We start from the raw sequence: 24,691 nt of genomic DNA, 5'->3' as shown, positions 1-24,691 counted from the left end.
TATCTACAGCGGTCCACTCTCCCACAACCCGTTGTACCCTCTACTTGAACATGGTGCTTTATGCTTCATATTGTTATCCAATGATGTGTTGCCATCCAATGATGTCTGAGTAGATTTTCGTTGTCCTATCGGTAATTGGTGAATTGCTATGATTGGTTTAATTTGCTTGTGGTTATGTTGCTGTCCTTTGGTGCCCATCATATGAGCAAGCATGTGGATCACAACATAGGGTTAGTTGTATGTTGATAGGACTATGTATTGGAGGGCAAGAGTGATAGAAGCTTCAACCTAGCATAGAAATTGATGCGTATGGGATTGAAGAGGGACCAATATATCTTAATGCTATGGTTGGGTTTTACCTTAATGAACGTTAGTAGTTGCGGATGCTTGCTAATAGTTCCAATCATAAGTGCATAGAATTCCAAGTCAGGGATGACATGCTAGCAGGGGCCTCTCCCACATAAAACTTGCTATCAGTCTAGTAAAGTAGTCAATTGCTTAGGGACAATTTCGCAACTCCTACCACCACGTTTTCACACTCACTATACTAACTTTATTGCTTCTTTACCTAAAACAACCCCTAGTTTTTATTTACGTGCTCTTTATATTCTTGCAAACCTATCCCGTTACACCTACAAAGTACTTCTAGTTTTATACTTATTCTAGGTAAAGCGAATGTTAAGCGTGCGTACAGTTGTATCGATGGTCGATAAAACTTGAGGAAATATTTGTTCTACCTTTAGCTTCTTATTGGGTTCGACACTCTTACTTATCGAAAGAGGCTATAATTGATCCCCTATATTTGTGGGTTATCACTGATTTATATCAAACATGATAAAACATGTCAAAACCTTAATATTAGGATTATCAAGTTTCAATTTGTGAAATTTTACAAAATTAAAACTTGTTATGCAAGAGTGGTCTTGTTTCAAAGCCGTTGTCGTAAGGAACATGAATGTGCAAACGAAATGTAAATTGAATTTTTGGTTCAAAAGATTTAATAGATCAAACTTTGTAAGTGAAATGAAAAAGCATAGGAGGTGGGGTGGGTGGAATCTCTGCCAATAGCATGCAAGCGGGGACCCCTCAAATTTTATTAAGGGCTAAGCCATGCATACAATCCATGCATGGAAAACTCCACACATAATGGACTGGGAGAATTGCTTTTCTCAAGGATGTAGCTGTTCTGATCCTGAGCTCACATGAGCTCGAGTGAACAATATTTTTTTTTTGAAAAATAATTCAAATAGTCCTGTTTTTCTGTGTGAAACTTTGGGAAATATTTTCATCTTGCAAAAATTCATCACCATATGACATTCGTGAAAAATGTGGCGAAAAAAACAAAATCGATGCTCCAAAATGTTATTTTCAAATGCATTTTGGAGCATCGATTTTTTCTGCCACATTTTACACGAATGCCATCTAATTATGAAAATTATCAAGCTATGAAAGCATTTGTCAAAGTTTCACATAAAAAATTTAATTATTTTTATTTTACTGTTCACCCGAGCTCATGTGAGCTCGGGATTAGAACATCACTTTCGTTTTCTCAAGAACTATTGCACTACACTAGATGGTATTGACAAAAACACTATTGGATGGTACTCCGTACGTACTATCGTTTTGAGCTCATTTCTGACACACGTATAGCGGCGCAATGGTCGACGGCAGCCGTGCACGGTAGAAACACGAGTGTCCAACAAGCTCATATATCCTGAATTGCGTGACATGTGGACCTGGTGCATTACGTCGACTATAGATGCCAAAATGGCTGCACACACACCCTTGTATTGACGCCACGCAATAACATGCAGCTCAGAATAAGAACAAAAAAATCAAGAAATAATGCAAGTCCGAGTCGGTACGAGAATTCCGAAACCGAAACGTCGTGGATCTCAAACCCGGTCAGAATACTTGCTTCCCATCGATAAATAGATGGCGCAATGCGATAGCCAAAGCCCGCTTTCCTTCGTCGGCTGTGGAGAGACAACTTTCCTTCCACGATCGGCGACGACTCGACTGCCATCTCCCAAGTCGCTGCGTGGCCAATGCTGCTCCAGCCGATGAACGACCCGCGGCAAGCCGCCGTCCCGGCCGTTCATCCCGTCTCTTGGGTCATGGGCGCCCGACGAGAAAACCTGGGGCTCAAGTGCGCGGATCCCTACCAGCCCGACGTCGACGCCGACCTCCGGGCCAAGGAGAGGGAGCCCAGGGAGCACCCTGACGCCGACTACATGTCCAAGATGCAGCAGGGCCACCTGAGCCCGTCCATGCGCGCCGAGCTCGTGCTCTGGATGGACGCCTTCGCCCGCCAACTCGGCGGCCTCCCGGAGGGCACGCTCTGCCGCGCCGTCGCCTACCTCGACCGCGTCCTGTCCGTGCGCCCCGTGCCGGCCCACGACGAGGCGCTCCAGCTCGTGGCCGCCGCCGCCGTCTCCCTCGGCGCCAAGCACGAGCGGTCCTCCGGCGGGCGGAGGCTCGACGCCCAAGTTGTCGAGGCGTTCCTCGGGACCACTGTGCACGTGGTGGAGGAGATGGAGTGGGAGCTCTTCATGGATCTCGGCTGCGCCATGGACGGCCCGACCGCGTACACCTTCGTCGAGCACTTCACGAGGTTCTTCCAGCGGGAAGACGAGCTCCTGGTGAGGTCCCTGGCGCTTCGGCTGGTCAACCTGACGTTGCCGTTTTTCGGGTTCGTTGGACGGATCCTGCCGTCCGCCGTGGCTGCATCGGCGCTGTTCCTCGCCAGGCAGATCCTCGGCGTGCCGTTGAGCGACGATCTAGAGGAGGTGACGGGGTACAAGGCGGTGGGGTTGCATATGTGCCTTAGAGAAGCTGCTTCCTAGGAAATTTTCCTAATCTGTAAATGACGTGCTACAAGGCCATGGATGAACTGTGCGTGCGATCGATGCGCCTTTGCATATGTCGTTATTTTTTAACCCTAATCCAGACAATGTAAGTAGATGCGATTACTGCATGTATCATGGATGAACAAAAATCGTATTCTTTATGGGGATGTTTATAGGAATTTAATTAGTTACATGATGGAATTCAAAATTAAGTCCGACCTCTCCGTTGTCATTCATTATACTGTCTGTGTGATATGAGTCTCAAATTTTGATAAGTGTAAGGGTGTGTTTAGTTTTTGTCACGGGATGAAACCGTAATGGGCCGGACCCATCCCACAGACCATTCTCGCATTTGGTTCGTCTCAGGAACAAGAACCCACCGGTTCCGGGAACGGCATATTCTTCCATATTTCCGAACCGAGCAGTTCCTTGAAAATGAGCGGATCACGCGGAACGGCTTTGAAACGGAAAATTGAGCAGTTCTGGCACCTAGCGGCAGATCGCTAGCCGCTCGTCCTGTCTAAAGATTAGTGCAGCACTGTGCAATATAAAAAGCTAGTCACTTTGCTTTGAGAATACACAGCTATCAAACATGTCAATACGGTAAGCGAGGTCCCACCAGAGCCAGCTTTTAATCCGATGGTACAGGGTTTGCATGCATGTGTTGCCAATCTCCCTCTTCTCTCTTCCAAATTAATTCATCCATTTATTTCACCTTTAGTAACTTAGATCATCCATATCTCACAAACCAAAATTTCGATTCCAACACTTTATATATATTTGAACTCCTGTCGCAAAGACCTTTAAAACAAGACCGATTTTGGATACATTTTAAATAGGTTTAAAATTCATGACACATATATCACATAAATCATATCTATTTCAATATCACATTTTTGGGAAACAAATACTTCATTCTTCTGAAATAAATAGTTACACATTCAAAAAATAATCAGTTTCATAAGATGTCATTTCGGTTTCATATTGTTTTCATTTTCATAACCCACATTTCACTTTTCATAAGCTTGTTTCTTAAAAATGATATCTATTTCAATTCCACATTTTTGAAATAAACTATTACACATTTTTAAATAATCATTTTCATAAGTTAACATTTCAGTTACATATTATTTTCATTTTCGGAACCCACATTTCACTTTTCACTGGCTTGTTTCATTAAAATCACATCTATTTCAATTTCATATTTTTAAAATAACATGTTTCACTCATTTTAAATAAATAGTTACACATTTCCAACTAATCAATTTCACAAGTTGACATTTCAGTTTAATATTATTGTCATTTTCAAAAGCCGCATTTCACAAAAATCACATATATTTCAGTTCCACAATTTTCAAATAACGCATTTCACTCTTTAAAAAAAGTTACACATTTCAAAATAATAAGTTTCACAAGTTGACATTTCAGTTTCATATTGCCTTTTACTTTCAGAACCTACATTTCACTTTTCACTGGTTTGTTTCCCCAAAATCACATTTATTTCAATTTCACATTACTAAAAAATCGCATTCCATTCTTTTAAATAAACCGTTACACATTTTAAAATTTTCAATTTCACAAGTTGACATTCCGTTTCACGTTTTCTTACTTTCGGAACCTACATTTGACTTTGCGCTAGCTTGTTTCACAAAAATTACACCTATCTTAATTTCACAATATTGAAAAAGCACATTTTGCTCTTTTGAAGTAAATCCTTACACATTTCATAATTTTCAATTTCACAAGTTGAGATTTTAGTTTCACATTTTTTTTCACTTTCAGTAGGTGCATTTTACTTTTCACCAGCTTCTTCCATAAAAATCACATCTATTTCAATTGCACTTATGAAATAACTTATTTCACTCTTTTGAAATACAAATGTTAAACACTTCCAACTGATTATTTCACAAGTTGACATTTGAGTTTCATATTTGGGTTTAATACATTTATGTGAAAATGCTATTCACATATTTCTAGTGAAATAGGTTAGGTTCAGATTTTTCTAGTGAAATGGTTTATTCCACGTATAAAATGTGAATCGTCAAAAATTAAATGTGTTTGAAATATATCCAAAATTGGTCTAGTTTTAAAGTTCTTGACGCCAGGAGTCCAAATATATAAAAAGTTCCAAAAACGAGTCTATAGTTCAAAAGATATGATTGATTTAATTTTTCTAAGATGAATAAAGTCTATGGATTTGTTCCGTAGAGTGGGAGGAGAGTCTTGCATGCGTATTGTCCCTGACAAAAGGTATATTTTGGGGCCCATTATGCTACCATTGATTTGATTAAAAATAGAAATACAAAAAATATATTAGTGCTATACATCTAGATGGGTCATACCATCTCACGAATCTCAGAAAAAGTGGACGGCCTCAGATTTACTGGTACATGACCTAACCGCGCAAAATGACTTTGCGAGAACGGCTTCTCTCCCTCGACTTGCACAACACCCTCTCGCGACTCTCCCTCTCTCGACTGAGCCGCCGCCATGCGAAACCAGCTCAAGACCTCTCCGGTGCCGGCTGTCCCTCGTGCACCCGTTGTCTCAAGGTCTCTGCGGCACGGCTGTCCCTCCCATCCCTGTCATCTCGACTCTCCCATGGTGTGCAGTGGCGGCGACGGCGCGATACATCAGGGGAAGATGCAAAATGCTGCAGGCGAGGCCGGGGAGGCCATGCTGCCAGCGTCGCGCCGCCGCGCTTGACGAAGGAGCTGCTCCCATCGCTGGCCATTGCTCCATGCTCGCGCTTCATCTTTTCTTTTCTTATCTTAACAGTTTTATGTTACATTATATTATATGGTTGTCAGTATGCACGGCATATTTTGTTCCGTCTGCTTTATGCCTGTTGGGATGCGCTGCATAAACGGTGTTCTTGTTGTGCTAGCGGGTTATACTATTACTGTGGATTATTTTCACCCTCAGAGCCTGGAAATGAGTGAAGCTGTTCCGCTGGAATGACACCTGATGACCAATTTAGTCTTTTGAAGATCAGATGCGCCACATCCGTGAAATCTTCGTCCCAAGGGACTGTCGTAATTATGTGTTCTGCAAGGAATTTGGCACTGGTACTATTGGCATTTTAGTGAAAATTTTGTGATGTAATTCAGTGCATTAGCCTGTGTTGGAACACGTCATCAGGTCCACTTCAGAGTGGCTAACTGCTAGACCGCGTCCTCTGATGGATCACCAGAGCGTGCACTTCATGCGCACGCCCACCATCACATGCAAGGCATGCTCGGCCTGCGAGCCGTTGTAGCTAACGATCACCTCCTCATGTACCTCTCTCTCTCGTGTAAACTGCATATATATACCCCTCGAGGGATGAAATACAAGTGTGGTCTTTTACTTCATTACTTAACTTGGTATCAGACGTAACCGAATCTATCCTCTCGCTTCCGCCATGCATTGGTTCCTTCGCCGCACGCGCTCCAGCGGCGACCTCGACTCGCCGGTGACCAACCCCTTCGCCCCCTTCCCTCTGGCCGCAGCTCCTCCGCCTGCGCCCCTGGCGACCCCTGCTCCGCTGGTCGCGCCTCGCGTGGCGCGCCTCCCGCCTGACGTCCTCCGCGGCAAACAGTCCGTGCCCGAGGCCACGCCACCCGCGGCGCCTGCCGCGGCTGCTCTCCGCACGGCCGGCAGTGAGCTGGTCTCGCGCCTCACCCTCGGCGCCCCCGGCACCTCGCGCCTCGACGCCGGCCCCTCCACCAGCACCGCGGCCCTCCCCGCCTCCATCGCGCACCACTTCCACTGCAAGCTCGAGCTGGAGACGGGTAACTACTCTAAGTGGCGCCAATTGTTCTACTTCATCTGTTGTCGCCACAACGTTCAGCACCACCTCGACGCGGTCGCCGCGCCGCTCCACCAGAGCACCGTGTGACGCAACGACGACATCACCATCGTGCTCTGGATGTACGAGGTGATCTCCGAAGATCTCCAGGACGTGGTGATGTCCCCGGAGAGCACCACGCGCAACGTCTGGGTCCAGCTCCACCTACTGTTCCGCGACAATCAGCCGGGCTGTGCCATCATCCTCGAGGCGGAATTCCGCAACACGGTGCAGGGCGACCTCTCCGTCGCCGAATACAGTAGGCGACTCAAGGCTCTCGCCGACGCGCTCGGCGAGGTCGGCGCCCCCGTCTTCGACCAAGCCCTCACCCTCCAGCTCATTCGCGGACTCAACCGTCGCTTCCAGGTGATGGCGACTCTCCTTCCGATGCAGGACCCCTTCCCGTCCTTCGTCCAGGCCCGCTCCCGGCTCCTCATGGAGGAGCTCTCCTCCAATGAGCGGGCTTGCATGGACGGGCAGGGCATGGGCGCGCCGACCGCGCTCACCATCGGGAGCGGCCCCGACTCCGGCGGCGACCGCACCAGCGCCACCTCCAACGACAAGGGCAAGGCTGCCGCCCCCTCTCCTCCCGGTGACAGGCAGGCGCGCGGGCGTGGGCGTGGACGCGGCCGCGGGCGCGGCTCCCCCGGCTCATCTTCTTCAGGCGTCTCCAACGCGGCCGGCCGTGGTGCTCCTGCTCCTTCCGCGAGTGTGCATCCATGGCTGGGCTACTTCGCGCCCTGGGACACGCCCTTCCCTCCCCAGCCGCCGCAGCTTCGTGCGCCGTGGTCCGCGCCCAACGCCGTCGGCGTCCTCGGGTCCCATCCACCTCCGCCGCACCAAGCGTACCCCGTCGCGGCGCCCTCACCCGCGGGCAGCCCCTCCTGGGAGCAGTACCACCAGCTCAACGCGACGCTCCACAACCTGTCCCTCCAGCAGCAGCAGCACGCTGACGCCGCCCCGGACTGGATCCTCGACACTGGGGCTTCCTCCAACGTAGCTGGTAAGGCGTCCACCCTCACCTCTTGTTCTTCCCTATTACTGCATCATTCTCAAGGCATCACCGTTGGGGATGGATCTCGCCTCCCTATCACCGCCGTCGGCCGTGCCCAACTCTCCTCTTTCACTCTCAACGACGTCCTCATCACGCCCTCTATCATTCGCAATCTCATCTCTATTCGTCGTTTTACCATTGACAACTTTTGTTCTATTGAGTTTGACCCCCATGGTTTCCTATGAAGGACCTAGCAATGGGGCGCGTCATGATGAGGTCCAATAGCCATGGCGACTTGTACCCGTTCTTCGGCAACTCCGGCGTCCAGCATGCTCTCTCCATCGCCGACACCTTGTGGCACCTCCGCCTAGGCCATGATACGTCTCCGTCGTATCTATAATTTTTGATTGTTCCATGCCAATATTATTCAACTTTCATATATTTTTGGCAATTTTTTATACTATTTTTGGGACTAACATATTGATCCAGTGCCCAGTGCCAATTCTTGTTTGTTGCATGTTTTCTGTTTCGCAGAATATCCATATCAAACGGAGTCCAAACGGAATAAAAACTGACGGAGATTTTTTTGGAATATATATGATTTTTGGGAAGAAAAATCCACGCGAGACGATGCTCGAGGGGCCCACGAGGTAGGGGGGCATGCCCTGGGGAGGCAGGCGCTCCCCTGACCCTCGTGGCCACCCCGTAAGGCAGTTGATGCCTTCTTTCGCCACAAGAAAGCTAATTTCCGAATAGAGATCGTGTCAAAATTTCAGCCCAATCGGAGTTACGGATCTCCGGGAATATAAGAAACGGTGAAAGGGAAGAATCTGAGAACGCAGAAACAGAGAGAGACAGATCCAATCTCGGAGGGGCTCTCGCCACTCCCGTGCCATGGAGGCCATGGACCAGAGGGGAAACCCTTCTCCCATCTAGGGAGAAGGTCAAGGAAGAATAAGAATGAGGGGGGCTCTCTCCCCCTCGCTTCCGGTGGCGCCGGAACGCCGCCGGAGGCCATCATCATCACCACGATCTACACCAACACCTCCGCCATCTTCACCAACTTCTCCATCACCTTCCCCCCTCTATCTACAGCGGTCCACTCTCCCGCAACCCGCTGTACCCTCTACTTGAACATGGTGCTTTATCTTCATATTATTATCCAATGATGTGTTGCCATCCTATGATGTCTGGGTAGATTTTCGTTGTCCTATTGGTGGTTGATGAATTGCTATGATTGATTTAATTTTCTTGTGGTTATGTTGATGTCCTTTGGTGCCCATCATATGATTGCGCGCATGGATCACACCCTAGGGTTAGTTGTATGTTGATAGTACTATGTATTGGAGGGCAAGAGTGACAGAAGCTTCAACCTAGCATAAAAATTGATGCATACGGGATTGAAGGGGGGCCAATATATCTTAATGCTATGGTTGGGTTTTACCTTAATGAACATTAGTAGTTGCGGATGCTTGCTAATAGTTCCAATCATAAGTGCATAGAATTCCAAGTCAGGTATAACGCCCTCGATGCGGCTATATCCCCCACGTGTCGAAGCATGACTTAGAGGCATAACCGCATTGAAAGCAATGTCGCAAGTGAGGTAATCTTCACAACAACCCATGTAATACAATAAGGGAATAAAAGTAACATAGTTGGCTTACACTCGCCACGTCACACAAATACATAAATAAGACATTACATTCATCCAATACACTCAGGGTCCAACTACGGAACCAAAATAAAGATCAACCCCCAAATGCGACAAAGTCACGATCGCCCCAACTGGGCACCACTACCGATCATCTGGGAAAGACACATAGTAACGACGAGAGTCTTCATCGAACTCCCAATTGAGCTCGGTCATATCATCTGGAACGGTATCATCGGTCCCTGCATCTGGTTTTGGAAGTAAACGGTGAGTCACGGGGACTCAGCAATCTCGCACCCTCGCGATCAAGACTATTTAAGCTTATAGGTAAGGTAAAGGTATGATATGGAGCTACAGCAAGCGACTAGCATATATGGTGGCTAGCATATTCGCAAAAGAGAGCGAGAAGAGGAGGCAAAAGCACGGTCAAACAATTATGATCAAGAAGTGATCCTAGAACAACCTACGTCAAGCATTACTCCAACACCGTGTTCACTTCCCGGACTCCGCCGAGAAGAGACCATCACGGTTACACACGCGGTTGGTGCATTTAATTAAGTTAAGTTTCAGGTTATCTACAACCGGACATTAACAAATTCCCATCTGCCCATAACCGTGGGCACGGCTTTCGAAAGTTCAAATCCCTGCAGGGGAGTCCCAACTTAGCCCTGTTGGAAATATGCCCTAGAGGCAATAATAAATTAGTTATTATTATATTTCCTTGTTCATGATAATCGTTTATTATCCATGCTAGAATTGTATTGATAGGAAACTCAGATACATGTGTGGATACATAGACAACCCATGTCCCTAGTAAGCCTCTAGTTGACTAGCTCGTTGATCAATAGATGGTTACGGTTTCCTGACCATGGACATTGGATGTCGTTGATAACGGGATCACATCATTAGGAGAATGATGTGATGGACAAGACCCAATCCTAAGCCTAGCACAAAGATCGTGTAGTTCGTATGATAAAGCTTTTCTAATGTCAAGTATCATTTCCTTAGACCATGAGATTGTGCAACTCCCGGATACCGTAGGAATACTTTGGGTGTGCCAAACATCACAACGTAACTAGGTGGCTATAAAGGTACACTACAGGTATCTCCGAAAGTGTCTGTTGGGTTGGCACGAATCGAGACTGGGATTTGTCACTCCGTGTAAACGGAGAGGTATCTCTGGGCCCACTCGGTAGGACATCATCATAATGTGCACAATGTGATCAAGGAGTTGATCAGGGGATGATGTGTTATGGAACGAGTAAAGAGACTTTCCGGTAATGAGATTGAACAAGGTATCGGGATACCGACGATCGAATCTCGGGCAAGTACAATACCGCTAGACAAAGGGAATTGTATACGGGATTGATCGAATCCTCGACATCGTGGTTCATCCGATGAGATCATCGTGGAACATGTGGGAACCAACATGGGTATCCAGATCCCGCTGTTGGTTATTGACCGGAGAACGTCTCGGTCATGTCTGCATGGTTCCCGAACCCGTAGGGTCTACACACTTAAGGTTCGATGACGCTAGGGTTATAAAGGAAGTTTGTATGTGGTTACTGAATGTTGTTCGGAGTCCTGGATGAGATCCCGGACGTCACGAGGAGTTCCGGAATGGTCCGGAGGTAAAGATTGATATATAGGAAGTATGGTTTTGGCCACCGGAAGTGTTCCAGGCATCACCGGTAGTGTGCCGGGACCACCGGAGGGGTCCGGGGGTCCACCGGGAGGGGCCACGGGCCCCGGAGGCATACATGGGCCAATAGTGGGAAGGGACCAGCCCCTAGGTGGGCTGGGGCGCCTCCCACCAAGGCCCAAGGCGCCTCCTAGAGGGGAGGGGGGCAAACCCTAGGGCAGATGGGCCTTAAGGCCCACCCTAGGTGCGCCCCCCCTCTCTCCCCCTTGGCCGCAACCCTAGATGGGTTCGGGGGCAGCCGCCACCCCTAGGGAGGCAACCCTAGATGGGGGCACAGCCCCTCCCCTCCCCCTATATATACTTGAGGTATTGGGGGCTGCAAGACACACGAGTTCCTCTCCTTCTTGGCGCAGCCCTACCCCTCTCCCTCCTCGTCTCTTGCGGTGCTTGGCAAAGCCCTGCTGGAGTACCACGCTCCTCCACCACCACCACGCCGTTGTGCTGCTGCTGGATGGAGTCTTCCTCAACCTCTCCCTCTCTCCTTGCTGGATCAAGGCATGGGAGACGTCGTCGGGCTGTACGTGTGTTGAACGCGGAGGTGCCGTCCGTTCGGCACTAGGATCTCCGGTGATTTGGATCACGACGAGTACGACTCCTTCAACCCCGTTCTCTTGAATGCTTCCGCATAGCGATCTACAAGGGTATGTAGATGCACTCTCCTTCCCCTCGTTGCTGGTTTCTCCATAGATAGATCTTGGTGACACGTAGGAAAATTTTGAATTTCTGCTACGTTCCCCAACAGTGGCATCATGAGCTAGGTCTATTGCGTAGATTCTATGCACGAGTAGAACACAAATTAGTTGTGGGCGTTGATTTTGTTCAATATGCTTACCGTTACTAGTCCAATCTTGTTTCGACAGCATCGTGGGATCAAGCGGCCCGGACTAACCTTACACGTACGCTTACGTGAGACCGGTTCCACCGACTGACATGCACTAGTTGCATAAGGTGGCTGGCGGGTGTCTGTCTCTCCCACTTTAGTCGGAACGGATTCGATGAAAAGGGTCCTTATGAAGGGTAAATAGCAATTGGCATATCACGTTGTGGTTTTGCGTAGGTAAGAAATGTTCTTGCTAGAAACCCATAGCAGCCACGTAAAACAAGCAAACAATTAGAGGACGTCTAACTTGTTTTTGCAGGGTATGCTATGTGATGTGATATGGCCAAGAAGAATGTGATGAATGATATGTGATGTATGAGATTGATCATGTTCTTGTAATAGGAATCACGACTTGCATGTCGATGAGTATGACAACCGGCAGGAGCCATAGGAGTTGTCTTTATTTATTGTATGACCTGCGTGTCATTGAACAACGCCATGTAATTACTTTACTTTATTGCTAACCGGTAGCCATAGTAGTAGAAGTAATAGTTGGCGAGCAACTTCATGGAGACACGATGATGGAGATCATGATGATGGAGATCATGGTGTCATGCCGGTGACAAGATGATCATGGAGCCCCAAGATGGAGATCAAAGGAGCTATATGATATTGGCCATATCATGTCACTATTATTTGATTGCATGTGATGTTTATCATGTTTATACATCTTATTTTCTTAGAAGGACGGTAGTAAATAAGATGATCCCTCATTAAAATTTCAAGAAAGTGTTCCCCCTAACTGTGCACCGTTGCGAAAGTTCGTCGTTTCGAAGCACCACGTGATGATCGGGTGTGATAGATTCTTACGTTCAAATACAACGGGTGTAAGACAGATTTACACACGCGAAATACTTAGGTTGACTTGACGAGCCTAGCATGTATAGACATGGCCTCGGAACACAAGAGACCGAAAGGTCGAGCATGAGTCGTATGGTAGATACGATCAACATGAAGATGTTCACCGATGTTGACTAGTCCGTCTCACGTGATGATCGGACACGGCCTAGTTGACTCGGATCATGTAATCACTTAGATGACTAGAGGGATGTCTATCTGAGTGGGAGTTCATAAGATGAACTTAATTATCCTGAACATAGTCAAAAGGTCTTCGCAAATTATGTCGTAGCTCGCGCTTCAGTTCTACTGTTTAGATATGTTCCTAGAGAAAATTTAGTTGAAAGTTGATAGTAGCAATTATGCGGACTAGGTCCGTAAACTGAGGATTGTCCTCATTGCTTCATAGAAGGCTTATGTCCTTAATGCACCGCTCAGTGTGCTGAACCTCGAACGTCGTCTGTGGATGTTGCGAACATCTGACATACACATTTTGATAACTACATGATAGTTCAGTTAAACGGTTTAGAGTTGAGGCACCGAAGACGTTTTGAAACGTCGCGAAACATATGAGATGTTTCGAGGGCTAAAATTGGAATTTCAGGCTCGTGCCCACATCAAGAGGTATAAGACCTCCGACGATTTTCTTAGCCTGCAAACTAAGGGAGAAAAGCTCAATTGTTAAGCTTGTGCTCAGATTGTCTGAGTACAACAATCATTTGAATCGAGTGGGAGTTGATCTTCCAGATGAGATAGTGATGTTTCTCTCATTACCACCAAGCTGCTAGAGCTTCGTGATAAAATATAACATATCAGGGACATATATGATGATCCTTGAGATATTTGCGATGTTTGACACCACAAAAGTAGAAATCAAGAAGGAGCATCAATTGTTGATGGTTGGTGAAACCACTAGTTTCAAGAAGGGCAAGGGTAAGAAGGGATACTTCATGAAACGGCAAATCAGCTGCTGCTCTAGTGAAGAAACCCAAGGTTGAACCCAAACCCGAGACTAAGTGCTTCACAGCCACTGGAGCAAAATTACCCTAGATACTTGGTAGATGAGAAGGCTGGCAAGGTCGATAGAAGTATATTGGATATACATTGTGTTAATGTGTACTTTACTAGTACTCCTAGTAGCACCAGGGTATTAGATACCGGTTCGGTTGCTAAGTGTTAGTAACTTGAAATAAAAGCTATGGAATAAACGGAGACTAGCTAAAGGTGAGATGACGATATGTGTTGGAAGTATTTCCAAGGTTGATCAAATATCGTACGCTCCCTCTACCATCAAGATTGGTGTTTGTGTTGAGCATAGACATGATTGGATTATGTCTATCGCAATACGGTTATTCATTTAAGGAGAATAATGGTTACTCTGTTTATTTGAATAATACCTTCAATGGTCTTGCACCTAAAATGAATGGTTTATTGAATCTCGATCGTAGTAATACACATGTTCATGCCAAAAGATAGTAATGATAGTACCACCTACTTGTGGCACTGCCACGTAAGTCATATCGGTATAAAACGCATGAAGAAGCTCCATGTTGATGGATCTTTGGGCTCACTCGTTTTGAAAAGTTTGAGACATGCGTACCATGTCTATTGGTGTATATGCATGAAGAAACTCCATGCAAATGGACCGTTTGGACTCACTTGATTTTGAATCACTTGAGACATGCAAATCATACCACATGGGCAAGATGACTGAAAGCCTCGTTTTCAGTAAAATGGAACTAGAAAGCAACTTGTTGGAAGTAATACATTTTGATGTGTGCAGTCCAATGAGTGTTGAGGCGTGTAGTGGATATCGTTATGTTCTTACTTCACAGATGATTTGAGTAGATGTTGAGTATATTTAATTGATGAATCACGAGTCTGAATTATTGAAAGGTTCAAGTAATTTCAGGGTGAAGTTGAAAGATCATCGTGACAAGAGGATAAAAGATCTATGATATGATCATAGAGATGAATATCTGAATTACGAGTTTGGCACAGAATTAAGACATTGTGGAAATTGTTTCACAACTAATACAGCCTGGAACACCATAGTGTGATGGTGTGTCCGAACATCATAAACTGCACCCTATTGGATATGATGCATACCATGATGTCTCTTATCGAATTACCACGATAGTTTATGGATTAGGCATTAGAGACAACTGTTGGAAATATGCCCTAGAGGCAATAATAAATTGATTATTATTATATTTCCTTGTTCATGATAATCGTTTATTATCCATGCTAGAATTGTATTGATAGGAAACTCAAATACATGTGTGGATACATAGACAACACCATGTCCCTAGTAAGCCTCTAGTTGACTAGCTCATTGATCAATAGATGGTTACGGTTTCCTGACCATGGACATTGGATGTCATTGATAATGGGATCACATCATTAGGAGAATGATGTGATGGACAAAGACCCAATCCTAAGCCTAGCACAAGATCATGTAGTTCGTATGCTAAAGCATTTCTAATGTCAAGTATCATTTCCTTAGACCATGAGATTGTGCAACTCCCGGATACCGTAGGAGTGCTTTGGGTGTGCCAAACGTCACAACGTAACTGGGTGGCTATAAAGGTACACTACAGGTATCTCCGAAAGTGTCTGTTGGGTTGGCACGAATCGAGACTGGGATTTGTCACTCCGTGTAAACGGAGAGGTATCTCTGGGCCCACTCGGTAGGACATCATCATAATGTGCACAATGTGATCAAGGAGTTTATCACGGGATGATGTGTTACGGAACGAGTAAAGAGACTTGCCAGTAACGAGATTGAACAAGGTATCGGGATACCAACGATCGAATCTCGGGTAAGTATCGTACCGCTAGACAAAGGGAATTGTATACGGGATTGATTAAGTCCTTGACATCGTGGTTCATCCGATGAGATCATCATGGAACATGTGGGAGCCAACATGGGTATCCAGATCCCGCTGTTGGTTATTGACCGGAGAGTCATCTCGGTCATGTCTGCATGTCTCCCGAACCCGTAGGGTCTACACACTTAAGGTTCGGTGACGCTAGGGTTATAGAGATATTAGTATGCGGTAACCCGAAAGTTGTTCGGAGTCCCGGATGAGATCCCGGACGTCACGAGGAGTTCTGGAATGGTCTGGAGGTAAAGAATTATATATAGGAAGTGCTATTTCGGCCATCGGGACAAGTTTCGGGGTCACCGGTATTGTACCGGGACCACCGGAAGGGTCCCGGGGGTCCACCGGGTGGGGCCACCTGCCCCGGGAGGCCACATGGGCTGTAGGGGGTGCGCCTTGGCCTATATGGGCCAAGGGCACCAGCCCCAAGAGGCCCATGCGCCAAGAGAAGAGGAAAAGGAAGAGTCCTAAAGGGGGAAGGCACCTCCGAGGTGCCTTGGGGAGGAGGGACTCCTCCCTGGCCGCACCCTTCCTTGGATGAAGGGCCAAGGCTGCACCCCCCCCCTCTCCCTTGGCCCTATATATAGTGGGAGGAAAGGGAGGGCAACAAAACCCTGAGCCCTGGCGCCTCCCTCTCCCTCCCATGACACATCTCCCTCCTCCCGCAGCGCTTGGCAAAGCCGTGTTGGAATCCCGCTGCTTCCACCACCACGCCGTCGTGCTGCTGGATCTCCATCAACCTCTCCTTTCCCCTTGCTGGATCAAGAAGGAGGAGACGTTGCTGCTCCGTACGTGTGTTGAACGCGGAGGTGCCGTCCGTTCGGCGCTAGGATCATCGGTGATTTGGATCACGACGAGTACGACTCCATCAACCCCGTTCTCTTGAACGCTTCCGCGTGCGATCTACAAGGGTATGTAGATCCAATCCTCCCTCGTTGCTAGATGACTCCATAGATAGATCTTGGTGACACGTAGGAAAATTTTGAATTTATGCTACGTTCCCCAACAACAACCACATTTACTTTAAATAGGGCACCACGTAATTCCGATGAGATGACACCGTATGAACTATGGTTTAGAGAAACCTAAGCTGTCATTTCTTAAAAGTTTGGGGCTGCGACGCTTATGTGAAAAGTTTCAGGCTGATAAGCTCGAACCCAAAGCGGATAAATGCATCTTCATAGGACACCCAAAACAGTTGGGTATACCTCCTGTCTCAGATCCGAAAGCAATAAGGGATTGTTTCTAGAATCGGGTCCTTTCTCGAGGAAAAGTTTCTCTCGAAGGAATTGAGTGGGAGGATGGTGGAGACTTGATGAGGTTATTGAACCGTCACTTCAACTAGTGTATAGCAGGGCACAAAGAGTTGTTCCTGTGGCACCTACACCAATTGAAGTGGAAACTTATGATATTGATCATGAGACTTCGGATCAAGTCACTCCCAAACCTCGTAGGATGACAAGGATGCGTACTACTTCAGAGTGGTACGTAATCCTGTCTTGGAAGTCATGTTGCTGGGCAACAATGAACCTACGAGCTATGGAGAAGCGATGGTGGGCCCGGATTCTGATAAATGGCTCGAGGCCATAAAATCCGAGAGAGGATCCATGTATGAAAACAAAGTGTAGACTTTGGCAGAACGGCTCGATGGACGTAAGGCTATTGAGTATAGATGGATTTTAAAAGGAAGACGGACAATGATGGTAAGTATAACCATTAAGAAAGCTCGACTTGTCGTTAAGATTTTTTTTCTGACAAGTTCAAGGAGTTGACTATGATGAGACTTTCTCACTCGTAGCGATGCTAAGAGTCTGTTGGAATTATATTAGCGATTACTGCATTATTTATGAAATCTTGCAGATAGGATGTCAAAACATTGTTTCCTTGACGATTTTCTTGAGGAAAGGTTGTATGTGATACAACCGGAAGGTTTTGTCAATCCTGAAAGATGCTAATAAGTATGCAAAGCTCCAGCAATCCTTCTAAGGACTAGAGTAAGCATCTTGGAGTTGGAATGTATGCTTTGATGAGATGATCAAAGATTTTGGGTGTATACAAAGTTTATGAGAAACTTGTATTTCCAAAGAAGTGAGTGGGAGCACTATAGAATTTCTGATGAGTATATGTTGTTGACATATTGTGGATCAGAAATGATGTAGAATTTCTGGAAAGCATATAGGGTTATTTGAAAAGTGTTTTTCAATAGAAAACCTGGATTAGGCTACTTGAACATTGAGCATCAAGATCTATGAGGATAGATCAAAAATGCTAAATGGTACTTTCAAATGAGCACATACCTTGACATGATCTTGAAGGTGTTCAAGATGGATCAGTTAAAGAAGGAGTTCTTGCCTGAGTTGTAAGGTATGAAGTTAAGACTTAAAGCTTGACCACGGCAGAAGAAAGAGGAAGGACGAAGGTCGTCCCCTATGCTTTTGTCATAGGATCTATACGGTATGCCATGCTGAGTACCGCACCTGATGTGTGCCTTGCCACATGTCTGGCAAGAGGGTACAAAGGTGATCCAGGAGTGGATCACTAGATAGCAGTCAAAAATTGTCCTTGGAGTAATAAGGACATGTTTCTCGATTATGGAGGTGATAAAGAGTTCGGCGTAAAGGGTTACATCGATGCAAGCTTTAACACCTATCCGAATGACTCTGAGTAGCAAACCGGATACGTATAGTGGAGCAACCATTTGGAATAGCTCCAAGTGGAGCATGGAAGCAGCATTTATAATATGACCTAGAGATTTGCGAAGTACATACGGATCTGAATGTTGCAGACCCGTTGACTAAAACCTCTCTGACAAGCAAAACATGATCAAACCCAGAACTCATTGAGTCTTAATCACATGATGATGTGAACTAGTTTAGTGACACTAGTAAACTCTTTGGATGTTGGTCACATGGCGATGTGACCTGTGAGTGTTAATCACATGACGATGTGAACTAGATTATTGACTCTAGTGCAGGTGGGAGACTGTTGGAAATATGCCCTAGAGGCAATAATAAATTAGTTATTATTATATTTCCTTGTCCATGATGATCATTTATTATCCATGCTAGAATTGTATTGATAGGAAACTCAGATACATGTGTGGATACATAGACAACACCATGTCCCTAGTAAGCCTCTAGTTGACTAGCTCGTTGATCAATAGATGGTTACGGTTTCCTGACCATGGACATTGGATGTCGTTGATAACGGGATCACATCATTAGGAGAATGATGTGATGGACAAGACCCAATCCTAAGCCTAGCACAAAGATCATGTAGTTCGTATGCTAAAGCTTTTCTAATGTCAAGTATCATTTCCTTAGACCATGAGATTGTGCAACTCCCGGATACCGTAGGAATACTTTGGGTGTGCCAAACGTCACAACGTAACTGGGTGGCTATAAAGGTACACTACAGGTATCTCCGAAAGTGTCTGTTGGGTTGGCACGAATCGAGACTAGGATTTGTCACTCCGTGTAAACGGAGAGGTATCTCTGGGCCCACTCGGTAGGACATCATCATAATGTGCACGATGTGATCAAGGAGTTGATCACGGGATGATGTGTTACGAAACGAGTAAAGAGACTTGCCGGTAACGAGATTGAACAAGGTATCGGGATACCGACGATCAAATCTCGGGCAAGTACAATACCGCTAGACAAAGGGAATTGTGTACGGGATTGATCGAATCCTCGACATCGTGGTTCATCCGATGAGATCATCGTGGAACATGTGGGAACCAACATGGGTATCCAGATCCCGCTGTTGGTTATTGACCGGAGAACGTCTCGGTCATGTCTGCATGGTTCCCGAACCCGTAGGGTCTACACACTTAAGGTTCGATGACGCTAGGGTTATAAAGGAAGTTTGTATGTGGTTACCGAATGTTGTTCGTAGTCCCGGATGAGATCCCGGACGTCACGAGGAGTTCCGGAATGGTCCGGAGGTAAAGATTGATATATAGGAAGTATGGTTTTGGCCACCGGAAGTGTTCCGGGCATCACCGGTAGTGTACCGGGACCACCAGAGGGGTCCGGGGGTCCACCGGGAGGGGCCACGGGCCCCAGAGGCATACATGGGCCAATAGTGGGAAGGGACCAGCCCCTAGGTGGGCTGGGGCGCCTCCCACCAAGGCCCAAGGCGCCTCCTAGAGGGGAGGGGGCAAACCCTAGGGCAGATGGGCCTTAAGGCCCACCCTAGGTGTGCCCCCCCTCTCTCCCCCTTGGCCGCAACCCTAGATGGGTTTGGGGGCAGCCGCCACCCCTAGGGAGGCAACCCTAGATGGGGGCGCAGCCCCCCCCCCCTTCCCCTATATATACTTGAGGTATTGGGGGCTGCAAGACACACGAGTTCCTCTCCTTCTTGGCGCAGCCCTACCCCTCTCCCTCCTCGTCTCTTGCGGTGCTTGGCGAAGCCCTGCTGGAGTACCACGCTCCTCCACCACCACCACGTCGTTGTGCTGCTGCTGGATGGAGTCTTCCTCAACCTCTCCCTCTCCCCTTGCTGGATCAAGGCATGGGAGACGTCGTCGGGCTGTACGTGTGTTGAACGCGGAGGTGCCGTCCATTCGGCACTAGGATCTCCGGTGATTTGGATCACGACGAGTACGACTCCTTCAACCCCGTTCTCTTGAACGCTTCCGCATAGTGATCTACAAGGGTATGTAGATGCACTCTCCTTCCCCTCGTTGTTGGTTTCTCCATAGATAGATCTTGGTGACACGTTGGAAAATTTTGAATTTCTGCTACGTTCCCCAACAAGCCCATCACAAGCTCTCACGGTCAACGAAGTCTCCCAAGACAATCCGATCAGACTCGGCATCCCGGTTACAAGACATCCTCGACAATGGTAAAACAAGTCCAGCAAGACCACCCGCTGTGCCGACAAATCCCGATAGGAGCTGCACATATCTCGTTCTCAGGGCACACCGGATAAGCTAAGCGTACGGGAGGCAACATAACCCAAGTTGCCATGGGACGGCCCCACACGGTGCTCTGGGTTGGACCAACACTTAGAGAAGCACTGGCCCCGGGGGGGTTAAAATAAAGATGACCCTTGAGTCCGCGAAACCCAAGGGAAAAAGAGGCTAGGTGGGAAATGGTAAAACCAAGGTTGGGCCTTGCTGGAGGAGTTTTATTCAAGGCGAACTGTCAAGGGGTTCCATTATAACCCAACCGTGTAAGGAACGCAAAATCCGGGAACATAACACCGATATGACGGAAACTAGGGCGGCAAGAGTGGAAAAAAACACCAGGCATAAGGCCGAGCCTTCCACCCTTTACCAAGTATATAGGTGCATTAAGATAAACAAGATAATATGGTGATATCCCAGCAATAAACATGTTCCAACAAAGAACGATCTCCAATCTTCACCTGCAACTAGCAACGCTATAAGAGGGGCTGAGCAAAGTGGTAACATAGCCAAACAACGGTTTGCTAGGACAAGGTGGGTTAGAGGTTTGACAAGGCAATTCGGAGGCATGATAAGAAAGTGGTAGGTATCGTAGCATAGGCATAGCAAAAGAGCGAGCATCTAGATGGCAAAGATAGAAGTGATTTCGAGGGTATGGTCATCTTGCCTGCAAAGTTCTCAGAGTTGCCTTGATCCTCGTAAGCGTACTCAACGGGCTCCTCATTCACGTACTCGTCTCCCAACTCTACCCAAACAAGAACAACAAGCAAAAGGAACACAATCAACCACGTGTAATGCTCAAATAAGATGATGCAAACATGGTATGATATGCGGGATGCGATATGTGATGCATAGGCATGATTTGGAAAGGAATGAATGAACCTGGCCTCAACTTGGAAATCCAAGAGTACCAATGGAAATAGGAGTTTATTTCGGTTGAAATCGATATAAAGATCACCGGAATCGGATGCACGGTTTGGAAATGGCAAGCAAAACAAATATGGCACCGGTCTGCGATAAACAGCAAGAAGCCATCTAAATGCATCAATATAAATATGCTACAGCACTAAAACATAGCAACAAAATACATGGCAGGGATCCACTCATGATGCTTGACAAAAGATGAACACTGAGCTACGGCTAATTCACTCATTAACCGGTTCAAACAAGCATGGCAAAAGTGCAAAAGATAACAGATTTCAGACTTAGTGAAATTATCAGCATATCAGGAATTTATCATCAGGAAGCAAAGTTTAGAGCATGATAACTACATGCTACAGGAACATATGATGGCAAATCAAGACATGGAATGAAGCTACTATAAGCATATAACAAAAGTCCCTTAGTGACCATGAGCCAAAAGGGATCAGAAAATACAATTGCAACCATGTGAACATAGCAAAAACATAAACAGATTTAGACTTAGTGAAAAACTGGAGCATGCAAAACAGTTAACGAGTAGGCATGTTTACGAGCTCGATGCACTCACTACAAAGCATTGCATGACAAACTAAGCATACCTCCATCAAGAAGACATGGCATAGAAGCTAGACATGGCAAGAACAACAACATAGCATGCACGGATCAATAGCAACAGTCTCGGCAAAATTGCTAAACCTGTTAACAATCTACCAGGAACATTTTATAGCAAAAGTAGAGCTCGATTGACTCAAGCTAGGGTGATCCATAAATGCAAACAAATACATGGATGGATAGAGCACCACAATATCTATAAAACATCCTTACTGATCATGCTCAAAAGAGGCACGGATCACTAGGAAACCACATGAACATATCGCATAAAAATAAAGACAGGGCAGGGACTTAGAATAATCCTAAGTCCCTGAAATCAGCATCGTTGAGTAAGCTACTTTGCATGCTTGTGCTAGTCACCACATAGTGTTGGGGAACGTAGTAATTTCAAAAATTTCCTACGCACACGCAAGATCATGGTGATGCATAGCAACGAGAGGGGAGAGTGTTATCTACGTACCCTCGTAGACCGACAGCGGAAGCGTTAGCACAACGCGGTTGATGTAGTCGTACGTCTTCACGGCCCGACCGATCAAGCACCGAAACTACGGCACCTCCGAGTTTTAGCACACATTCAGCTCGATGACGATCCCCGGACTCCGATCTAGCAAAGTGTCAGGGAAGAGTTCCGTCAGCACGACGGCGTGGTGACGATCTTGATGTTCTACCGTCGCAGGGCTTCGCCTAAGCACCGCTACAATATTATCGAGGATTATGGTGGAAGGGGGCACCGCACACGGCTAAGAAAACGATCACGTGGATCAACTTGTGTGTCTATGGGGTGCCCCCTGCCCCCGTATATAAAGGAGTGGAGGAGGGGGGTCCGGCCCTCTCTATGGCGCGCCCTAGGGGAGTCCTACTCCCACCGGGAGTAGGATTTCCCCTTTCCTAGTCCAACTAGGAGTCCTTCCATGTAGTAGGAGTAGGAGACAAGAAAGGGGAAGAGGGAAGAGAAGGAAGGAGGGGGCGCAGCCCCTCCCCCTAGTCCAATTCGGACTAGGCCTTGGGGGGGCGCGGCCTGCCTCTCCCTCTCCCCTAAAGCCCAGTAAGGCCCATATACTTCTTCTCCCGTATTCCCGTAACTCCCCGGTACTTTGAAAAATACCCGAACCACTCGGAACCTTTCCGATGTCCGAATATAGTCGTCCAATATATCGATCTTTACGTCTCGGCCATTTCGAGACTCCTTGTCATGTCCCCGATCTCATCCGGGACTCCGAACTCCTTCGGTACATCAAAACTCATAAACTCATAATATAATTGTCATCGAAACCTTAAGCGTGCGGACCCTACGGGTTCGAGAACAATGTAGACATGACCGAGACACGTCTCCGGTCAATAACCAATAGCGGAACCTGGATGCTCATATTGGCTCCCACATATTCTACGAAGATCTTTATCGGTCAGACCGCATAACAGCATACGTTGTTCCCTTTGTCATCGGTATGTTACTTGCCCGAGATTCGATCGTCGGTATCTCAATACCTAGTTCAATCTCGTTACCGGCAAGTCTCTTTACTCGTTTCGTAATACATCATCTTGCAACTAAGTCATTAGTTGCAATGCTTGAAAGGCTTATGTGATGTGCATTACCGAGAGGGCCCAGAGATACATCTCCGACAATCGGAGTGACAAATCCTAATCTCGAAATACGCCAACCCAACATGTACCTTTGGAGACACCTGTAGAGCTCCTTTATAATCACCCAGTTACGTTGTGACGTTTGGTAGCACACAAAGTGTTCCTCCGGTAAACCGGAGTTGCATAATCTCATAGTCATAGGAACATGTATAAGTCATGAAGAAAGCAATAGCAACATACTAAACGATCGAGTGCTAAGCTAACGGAATGGGTCAAGTCAATCACATCATTCTCCTAATGATGTGATCCCGTTAATCAAATAACAACTCTTTGTCTATGGTTAGGAAACATAACCATCTTTGATTAACGAGCTAGTCAAGTAGAGGCATACTAGTGACACTCTGTTTGTCTATGTATTCACACATGTATTATGTTTTCGGTTAATACAATTCTAGCATGAATTATAAACATTTATCATGAAATAAGGAAATAAATAATAACTTTATTATTGCCTCTAGGGCATATTTCCTTCACATAGATCACAAAAATACATGGCATACAACTCTATAAAGATGGCATGACATTCTACAAAACACATGTAGAGCTCAGGATCATAGCATGCACACATTAATCATGGCAAAAATGACAAAAGGCCATTTGCTGAAACAGATCTGAAATAATCATCACATAGCCCTCTTCCAACAGCATTTCGGGCATGAAGATGAGCTCAAATGAAAATGATGCAATGAGATGGAATGATGTACTTGTCGAGGCGAACATTTTGATATGCTACATGCACGAATCGGGGCTACGATGAGGAAGTTATAGCATGTCAAAGTATGCGAAAAATCTAGGGTTAGGGATGAAAAAGTCAACCCCAAGATGATCCAGATCCGAATCTGGCGCGGATTATGAGGTTCGCCGCCGTTCAACTGTTCGCTGGAGTTCCTGTAGCTTGCCGGAGCGGGACTTGCCGGTCTTGGGGGGGGGGGCTCGCCGGAGAGGACGGCGTGGGCGGTGGCGCGATGGCCGGCGTCG

General features: G+C 46.6%; 2 pseudogenes; both read left to right on the top strand.

The window, feature by feature from the left end:
- Positions 1-2,048: 2,048 nt before the first annotated feature.
- Positions 2,049-2,859, top strand: LOC125507213 (putative cyclin-F1-1; annotated as a pseudogene).
- A 3,393-nt stretch (positions 2,860-6,252) lies between these two features.
- Positions 6,253-7,917, top strand: LOC147972389 (uncharacterized; annotated as a pseudogene).
- Positions 7,918-24,691: the final 16,774 nt, after the last annotated feature.

Source organism: Triticum urartu, chromosome 5A, assembly GCF_056163025.1.
Source record: "Triticum urartu cultivar PI428250 chromosome 5A, HENAU_Tu73, whole genome shotgun sequence".
NCBI classification, from domain to species: Eukaryota; Viridiplantae; Streptophyta; class Magnoliopsida; order Poales; family Poaceae; genus Triticum; species Triticum urartu.
This window is presented reverse-complemented; position numbering and strand designations above follow the sequence as displayed.